The sequence below is a fragment of the Hibiscus syriacus genome, unplaced genomic scaffold, assembly GCF_006381635.1.
Source record: "Hibiscus syriacus cultivar Baekdansim isolate YM2019G1 unplaced genomic scaffold, ASM638163v2 tig00112738_pilon, whole genome shotgun sequence".
In the NCBI taxonomy this organism is placed as follows: Eukaryota; Viridiplantae; Streptophyta; class Magnoliopsida; order Malvales; family Malvaceae; genus Hibiscus; species Hibiscus syriacus.
Window position 1 is genome coordinate 950,635 of NW_024063392.1, and position 8,264 is coordinate 958,898.

The window sequence follows — 8,264 nt, forward strand, 5'->3', positions numbered from 1 at the left end:
TACTTTACCATATTTTTTATTTGTCATCCAATCCGATTCGGGTTTATGGAGGTTCAATTTTCAAAATATATATAAACAAAATTATTTTCTCTTTTCTAGAGGGATTAATTTGTTCAAATTTAAAATTGATAAAAATATTTAAACCAAAATTTTTAAGTGAACCAACTATAATTTTAATATTTTAATCAACATATTTACTTTTTCAAATATATACTACTAAAATGTGTAGGTTTTATAATAGAGGGGACTAAAATAAATTTTTTGTACAGTATAAGAACGTGTAGCAGACCTTAAGCTATGACAATGTATAGCAATTTAGGATAACAGTAGGTGCATTTTCAGTAAGTTGATATATCCATAATCCACATACATATTTTAGTTATATTTGGATAGAAATATCAAAATATATATTTAAAAAAAAATCGAAGATGAGGCCTTTTGTTCAGACCTATGACTAGAAGGACTTCGTTTAGCTGCAGAAATGGGAGCTGATTATATAGATTTTGAACTCAAGCTATCCTTTTAAATTTTTGTATGCAAACCATTCCATCTCTTGATTATTGCATCTTATGCTGTATCTTGCCAGTTTCTTTCAATCTTTATGCAATTTGGTTATTTAATTTCTACTATTCTTTTGCTAGTTTACTAGCTTAAATAACATTTCCATTCATTTTCCATATTCAAATATTTGATGAACTGTCACAGGCTATGCTACTCGGACTCGAAATGAGACTCGTACAGTCAAAATTAGTGTAGGACACAAATGTCATCATGTAAGAAAAATGAACCTTGGATAACAAGGCCGTGGGCGATTTTGAATGACCAATTTGATCCCTTGAAAGTTAAGAAGTAGAACTACAAAATTTATTGTTTCAAGTCACATTACCGATACAAACCCTTCGAAAGAATAGTTAAGCGATCTTGCTTCCACCATGCGAGTTACCGGAGCCAATATCATCAAAGTGGTTGATAATGTAACTGATATTACCGAGATAGCAAGGATTTTTCATTTGCTTTCTCACTGGCAAGTAAGAAACTCGAACTCTACGGTATTTCACTTTGAACATGTTCGGAGCCGTTGTTTAGCATGTCTCTAATTCTATGGCCTTTCCCTTCGAACATGTTCGGAGACGTATCTGTTGTTCCTGAGGTATAACGTTATAAGATTCTAGTTCGTAGCCTGTAGGGGAAAGGGGTCGCATAGGCCAACTGTTGTGTACAAAATTTGGTGGCTTCTTAGCCTATGGTTGCATTGCAACATATTGTCACATTTCATGTTTCTTTGATCAATAGCTTCATTGCTCAACCTTGTTTTCATCTTTGGGAATATGTAGCAAGGTTTGTTTTCCATGACTGTCCGTAATGTAGCTTCGAACTTTTGTTATTTCAATGAAATGCGTTTCGATACAAGGAAGCTGTAGTTGAGTTCTGTGATGAGGTTCATCCACTTGCAAAGGTTGACTATAATTATACAAATGCAGGTTTTCGATTTTGCTTACTTGTGCAAGATTTTCTTGTAGATTGGTCAAAAGTGTACTACTATAAGGAGGCCTTCTGATGGGAAACTGATCGGTTATAATACTGATTGCGAAGCCGTGCAATAACTTGAATCGAGGATGCTCTAAAAGGTAGCTTACATGGTGCCGGAAGAGCATTGGCATTTGGTGCTCGAATAGTCATTTTCGACATTGATTTTGGTATTCGACAGCCTCGTCCGTGTACAAGCAACTAAAGTTCCTACAGTCAATCTCAACCAAGAATCCTATGGTGTGATGATGATCTGTGTTATTTTTCCTCAAAATTACTTGCTAATACACTGGAGAGTTAGGGCTACAATATACTGGCAGTGTTGTTGATATGGTTTTGCAGCACCTCAAAGAGTTATGATGTATTGGATTACACTCTTACCCAGAGTTTTAAATAGCGGTAGCGCTGCCTTCCAATATACCTGCAATAGTGCTTGCTATGGCCGCAATCGCGGTAAACATGACATGACCGAAAACATGACCGCGACCGCGATTTGAATCCCTGCTCTTACCATTCAGAACCTGATGAGACTGGATTAACACATTTTTTTATAATACTCTTAATCTAAATCAGCATAAATATATTTAAAAAAAATTATCTGTTATCTAGGGACGCTAACAGTCAGAATTAAATGAAAAAAATAAAGTGGGGCATTCCGAGAATTGAACTCAGGACCTCTCGCACCCTAAGCGAGAATCATACCACTAGACCAAATGCCCTTTTTGCTCTCATTCTTTCATACGAATTTACATATTCTGTTTATTCTAAACTATGTTGCACTGTCTCTGCTTGGCTTTCTTTAGCTTTCGTAGTTTGTTCCCAATTGTCTGTCAATTTCACCAGGTTTACCTCTCTTGTCTCTCTAGTTCCTGATCTCCATTTTCATTTATTCTACCATAAATACCTTTCAATTTTACTTCAAAATCGACTATAATTTTTCATTTTTTGTCCCATTTCGTGCTAGACTCGTTTCGATGCCTTTCACTCCATTTTTAACAATGCACTTTAACTGTTCGATATAATGCTTCTTTCCTACGCTCTGCTAAGTTACATTTTATTTCTGATTTTCAGGGTGTTGTCTGTAAGATGTTGAAGCAAGTAATTAGGAAGGTTTTGTGCAGAAGGGTAGTTTCAGATTCTGGTGATAAACTTCTTTCGCCTTGCTTATACTTGCCCACGAGTTCTTTTCATGCTGGACAAGTTGGTTTTTCTTTTTCAGTTTTCATGGATACCCAATTTGATTCTCTTTTGAGATTTGCCAATCTAAACCAAACCCATTAGCCATTGCTGTCCTTAGCTTGTGTTCAATGTTTGATCTTACAAGAAACAAAGTGCATTGGAACATGACAAATATGACAAGAAACCAAGGGGCCGTGCTCGTATATTTTAGAAATTTTCTTTGTATTTTCTAATGATAATATGTTTTTGTCTATAAGGGGTGTTTGGTTCAAGGATTGTGGGATTTCCATCCCATGGGAATCCCACATTCCCATGTTGGGTTGGTTGGGAATCTCATTCCCGGTAATGTTTTATTACCAATAGTAGATTTTTTTGGGTATATTACCGGGAATGTCATTACCTCCCTTCCCTTAGGTATTGTAACATTACCGGCATTTTGGACTAAAATGCCCTTAAATTTTTATTTTCAAAAATATCCTTCTTCTGTCATTGAATAATAAAAATTCTACGAAAGTTAAATTATAAATTTATCCTTAAATTATTTTAGGTTTACAAAAAAAAATCTATAATTAAAATTTTATATGAAGTTCAAGGGTTAAAAAAATTTTACCCTTTCATTAAACTTTTTTTATATTTTTAATTTTGTAAAAAAAATTATATAAATATTATGAATTTAATTTTTTAAAGAAAATTTATAAATATTTTACAATTTGTAATATTATACAAATATATAATAAGGACAATTTGGTCAAATATACATTCCAATAATGTTTTATTCCTTTAACCAAACACGGTAATCTTACATTCCTGCTAAACCAACCAAACACAAAATACAACATTCTCAGTAATCTTATTTCCTGGTAATCTTTTATTCCCACTGGTAATCTTACATTCCGTGAACCAAACACACCCTAAAATTTTGTAGGTTTACCCTAAAATATTATAAGTTCGTCCTTAATATAAAATTATGTACACGTCTCTCTTCTTTGGTGACTGATAGCAAGGTAGTACCATAAGATAAGGGTGGAAAGAACCCTAAAGTGAAATAAACATGAAACTTTTTGCTCCCGGGCAGTGGAGGGGCCCTGGGCTCTTATCTTGTGCCTGTTGAAGAATGAGCCAGTGGTTTGGTCAAGGGAACTCACTGAAGCAGTAAATGAAGCAAGCTTTAATAAGGCAATTGGGGGGCTACTTGTGGACTTGGTCCTAGTTGACGACCAGGATGAAGCTTTGGGTGAAACTAAGTGGAAGAATTGACGAGTTGTAGTTGGGGCTGAAATGCCTCTTGAACCCTGAGTTAGCTGATTATCTCCGAAATGTCAGTGAGCTGAGAGTTCTCATGTTCTTTATGAAATCTTGGTTTTTCAACTTTAAACACCTATAAGTCTATAACCATTTATTGCTTCAGAATCAACTTGCAAGTTAATTACTATTATACAGCAGAATCCATTGCAATCATGTTTTTATTTTTGCCCAAATTTCTTGCCTTTTTATGTTGCCCAAACTTATTGTAGCAATGATCATTTGGCAAACATAATGTACAACTTTGGCCTCCATTGGGGGTCTGAAAATGGTCAAGAGGAAACTGAAAATATGACTGAGAGTGTGTATATAAGCTGGTCTTTCTTCTTCATTTATTTGATATGTTAAATTGAAAGAAAGTCCTGTAAATCTAGTTTGAAGATGTTGTTTTTCCAGAAAACTATCTACTTCACTCCTTCCATCCTATTTCCTTTTGATGAATCTGCAGTGAATCTCAACCCCATCATCATGTTATTCGATTATGCTAAATAGTGTTGTCAAGGGCAATGAAATTCTTATATTGCCTAAGATGCAATCTGCAGGGGGGGAAAAGCGTTTACTTCATGAAGTAGCGTGCAATATTTATTGTCTCTGTGTTTTTGAACGTGTATATATATAGATATATAAATAAAATAAAATAAATCTAATAGTCCGGTTTATCTGCAAAACATGCAAAATTTTCTTTTCTTTTTCTTGGCCAATATGCATGAGTTCCTTATATTCTCATGTTTGTTGTTGAAAGCTCAAATGCATGAGAAGGTTTATGAGGCATTTTCATTGTTTGATGCAAAGGTGCAATGCTCAATGGTGCTCAAGTGTTGCTTCATTAGCTTGTAACTTCAGAGTTGTAACTTTATAGAACATTTTCTCTTGAACAGGTTCATTGTTTACCAAGAAGTTTTTTGGGGTAGAGGATTTTCTTGATGATGATAATAGCAGGCCATACACTTACCAGAAGGAGAAAAAGTCGAAGAATCCCAACAAGCGTGTTTCATTCAAACAACGGACCAAAGCCTATATGGAACCATTTACACTCGACATCTTCATCTCGAAACGCTTTGTTTCCGCTTCACTTACACACAGGGAAACATATAAGCAAGTTGCGGTTGCAGGCACAAACTAGGAAGGCATTAAAGCAGTACTGAGAACCAGATCACACATTCCGGCCTGCTTGGCAATCGGGTGGATATTAGCTGGGAGAGTGAGAGAAGCCGATGTGTACACTGCTTCTTATACTCCCAGGGAGAGGGACAAATTTGAAGGCAAAATCACAGCTGTGGTTCAATCCCTCATTGATAATGGAACTGATATTAAAGTTTATTTCGATTGAATAATTTGAATTCAGTTTTTGATCTTTACTCAACAAACCATGGCAAAAACACACATGAATAAACATTTTCTTTTATTACTTAATGATAGTAAATTAAAAGATCATATTTAATCACTCGTAATAGTTAGTGTTTAATCAATGTGAGATATAAACACTTGATATCGCTTAAGCAAGGGGTGAGCATTTGATTGAGTCGAGTCAAAAAATTAAGTTATTCGAGTTGATGAGTCGTATTTTACGACTCGAACTTAATTTGAATTTTTTTCGAGTCGAGTTAAAGAAATTCGAGTTGAGTTATTCAAGTTTCTATATTAATTTTATTATAATTATTTATAGTATTATGGAAAGGATTTGTTTCAATTTTTTGACTTTCTTTAACCATATAATATATATATATATATATTATTCTTTTCTCATTATAATGTCTAAAAGTATAAAATATATTCATAATATTATATTTTAAAGAAAGTATTTTTAGGAAGAAATATTGATAAAAGTATAAAGGAGTCGATGAATTGATGGGAAGAAAGAATTTGCAAACAATTGTAGTAAAAAACCAAACTAAGTAAAATACAAAGTTAAGGGACTAAATAAAAGAGAGAGTACATTTTTAATAAAAAAAAGTAAGAATTAAAGTTACATAGGTATTCTATTGTGGTATGTGAGCGTATGATTCAAATTTGGTAAAAATGGACTTAAAATAAATGATGAATTGAAGAAATAAGAAAATTATGAAAAATTGAGGGACTAAATTAAAAATATATAAAATTTGTTATCAAAAAGAGGAATTAAAGGTACATATGTATTCTATGATGGTTTATGAGCATGTGATTCAAATTTGGTAAAAATTGGACTTAAAATGAAGAAATAATTGAGGAATAATAAATCAGTTACTAAATCGTAAAACTATCAAAATACTTAGTCAATTTTCAGTTTTTCGAGTAACTTGAAATTTCAAAATTTTAACTCAACTCGAACTCGAAAACCAAATTGATAATTCAAGCTAACTCGAATAACTCAAAATTGAAAAAATGATTTTTTTAGTCGAGTCGAGTTTTGCTCACCCCTATCTTATGCAATGGTCTAGTTCGAGTCCTTGTGTATGCAGAAAATCTGTGCTCGAAGATTCACTCATCAAATTTAGGTCAATCCAAAATAATCAGGGAAATCCTTAAACTTCGCCCTAACTAATTGGGATTAATCTAAGAGGGAAAAAATATTAATTCATGAGAGTATAATTAGTACGGATAGATCTTGGTATTATAGTTTGGTGAGCCTATATAAAATTTAAAAAAAAATTGAAGCGTTTACTATATATATATATATATATTATAAAAAACGTGTCTAATTAAAATTTTAAAAAATTTAAAACTTAATAAGAAATATATAAAAATGTGTCTAACAAGATACAACACGTTGCTCTTTCGTATCATAAAAATTATTTATAATTGAATCTATATTAAATATTTTAATAATCTTTTAAATTCATAAAAAATAATTAAATAATAATTTATTTTCAATATTATTATGAAATTTATATTTAATTATGTTCATGGTTAAAAAAAATCTTTTTAAATATAAAATAAAAAAATATATGAATACATAATTTAAAATAATCTCCAAAATGCATTATCAGTATTGGTAAAAATTTAACTATTCAAACTATAATCTAAAGAAATACATTTTTAATATTAAAAACTCAATTAGATTCTTACAAAAAAAATATAGATATTAACAAAAATGCTCATTTGAGTTTAAAATCTTTCAAAAGTGTGAACAAACAGTAATTCAATTTTTTTAATCCAATTTATAAGGTAATATATGTTTAAAGATAAGTTTTATCCATTTGATATTCGAAGTTCATACCTAATATTTATGATGCTCGAATTTGTAACTTAAGAAAAAACAATATTTTTTTTACTATCAAAGTCTCTTGATTCGTATAAAGTAATTCAAAATTTAGCTCACACCTTCTAGAAAAATTATTTTAATTGAGATCTATTAATTGGTTGGTCAGTAATATTTATCTTATTTTGTTTTATGTGAGATTAAATTTTAATATTTATCTTAGAATTATAATACTTCTCTATTACTAAAAGGAATATTTAAATTTTTTAATAGTTTGAAGATAATTTTAAGGTAATATATATTTATAATCTTTCTTAGTCATTAATAAAATATACACACTCTACATACTTAATTATTCGAATCTAGAATCTCTAACAACAATTGCTTTAACGAGAATGGATTATTTTACCCTACTTCAAATACTACTCACTTTTAAGCTCATGCTCATTTATACCTCTAACATTTTAATTTTGTCAATTTTAGCACTAATATTTACTTTTAGGTGCAGTTATGACACTCTGTCGTTAACGATCTAACGGGACGATGACATGTGTGTCGTGTGTCGTGTGTCGTGTACCATGATATTGCTGACATGACAACCTCACCAAAACAAATCGTTTTGGCATGACTATTTTTTGGGCTGAAAACCCCAAAATGAAGCAATTTTATTTTGAGAAAATTTAGTAAAATTGTGTACGTGAGGAGATTTGAACTCAAGACCTTTAGCTACAAAGGCTAAGGTGTAAAACCCATTCCCCGTATACCCTTTCGTACACGAGATATAGATGTCACATTACTTTTAAAATAGTTATTCTTTTTAAAATCACGTAAATATTTTTTCTTTTTGAAAACATAACATTTTAATATAAGACCAAACATTGATTTCAAACTGTTATAAGTTCTACTTAATTAAAATTAAAAACATTTAAATATTGTGATTACATGCCAATGAAGTTTTTCCAAAATAAACTAGATTGTCTAGGTGTCACGGGTAAGTCCACCTTAGTTGATGATCACCACAGCTACAAAAACACTCCTTACTCAATTAATCTTTGCTTTTACCTACACGTGAGAAACA

The 8,264-nt window shown here is 31.4% G+C and overlaps 1 non-coding gene and 1 pseudogene across 1 annotated transcript; one reads left to right on the forward strand and one right to left on the reverse strand.

Annotated features, from left to right (window-relative positions):
* Nucleotides 1-2,174: 2,174 nt before the first annotated feature.
* TRNAP-AGG lies at nucleotides 2,175-2,246 on the reverse strand. The gene has a single exon. It is a non-coding gene; the product is annotated as a tRNA-Pro (tRNA).
* Nucleotides 2,247-2,544: 298 nt separating this feature from the next.
* Nucleotides 2,545-5,365, forward strand: LOC120182855 (annotated as a pseudogene).
* The last annotated feature ends 2,899 nt before the right edge of the window (nucleotides 5,366-8,264 follow it).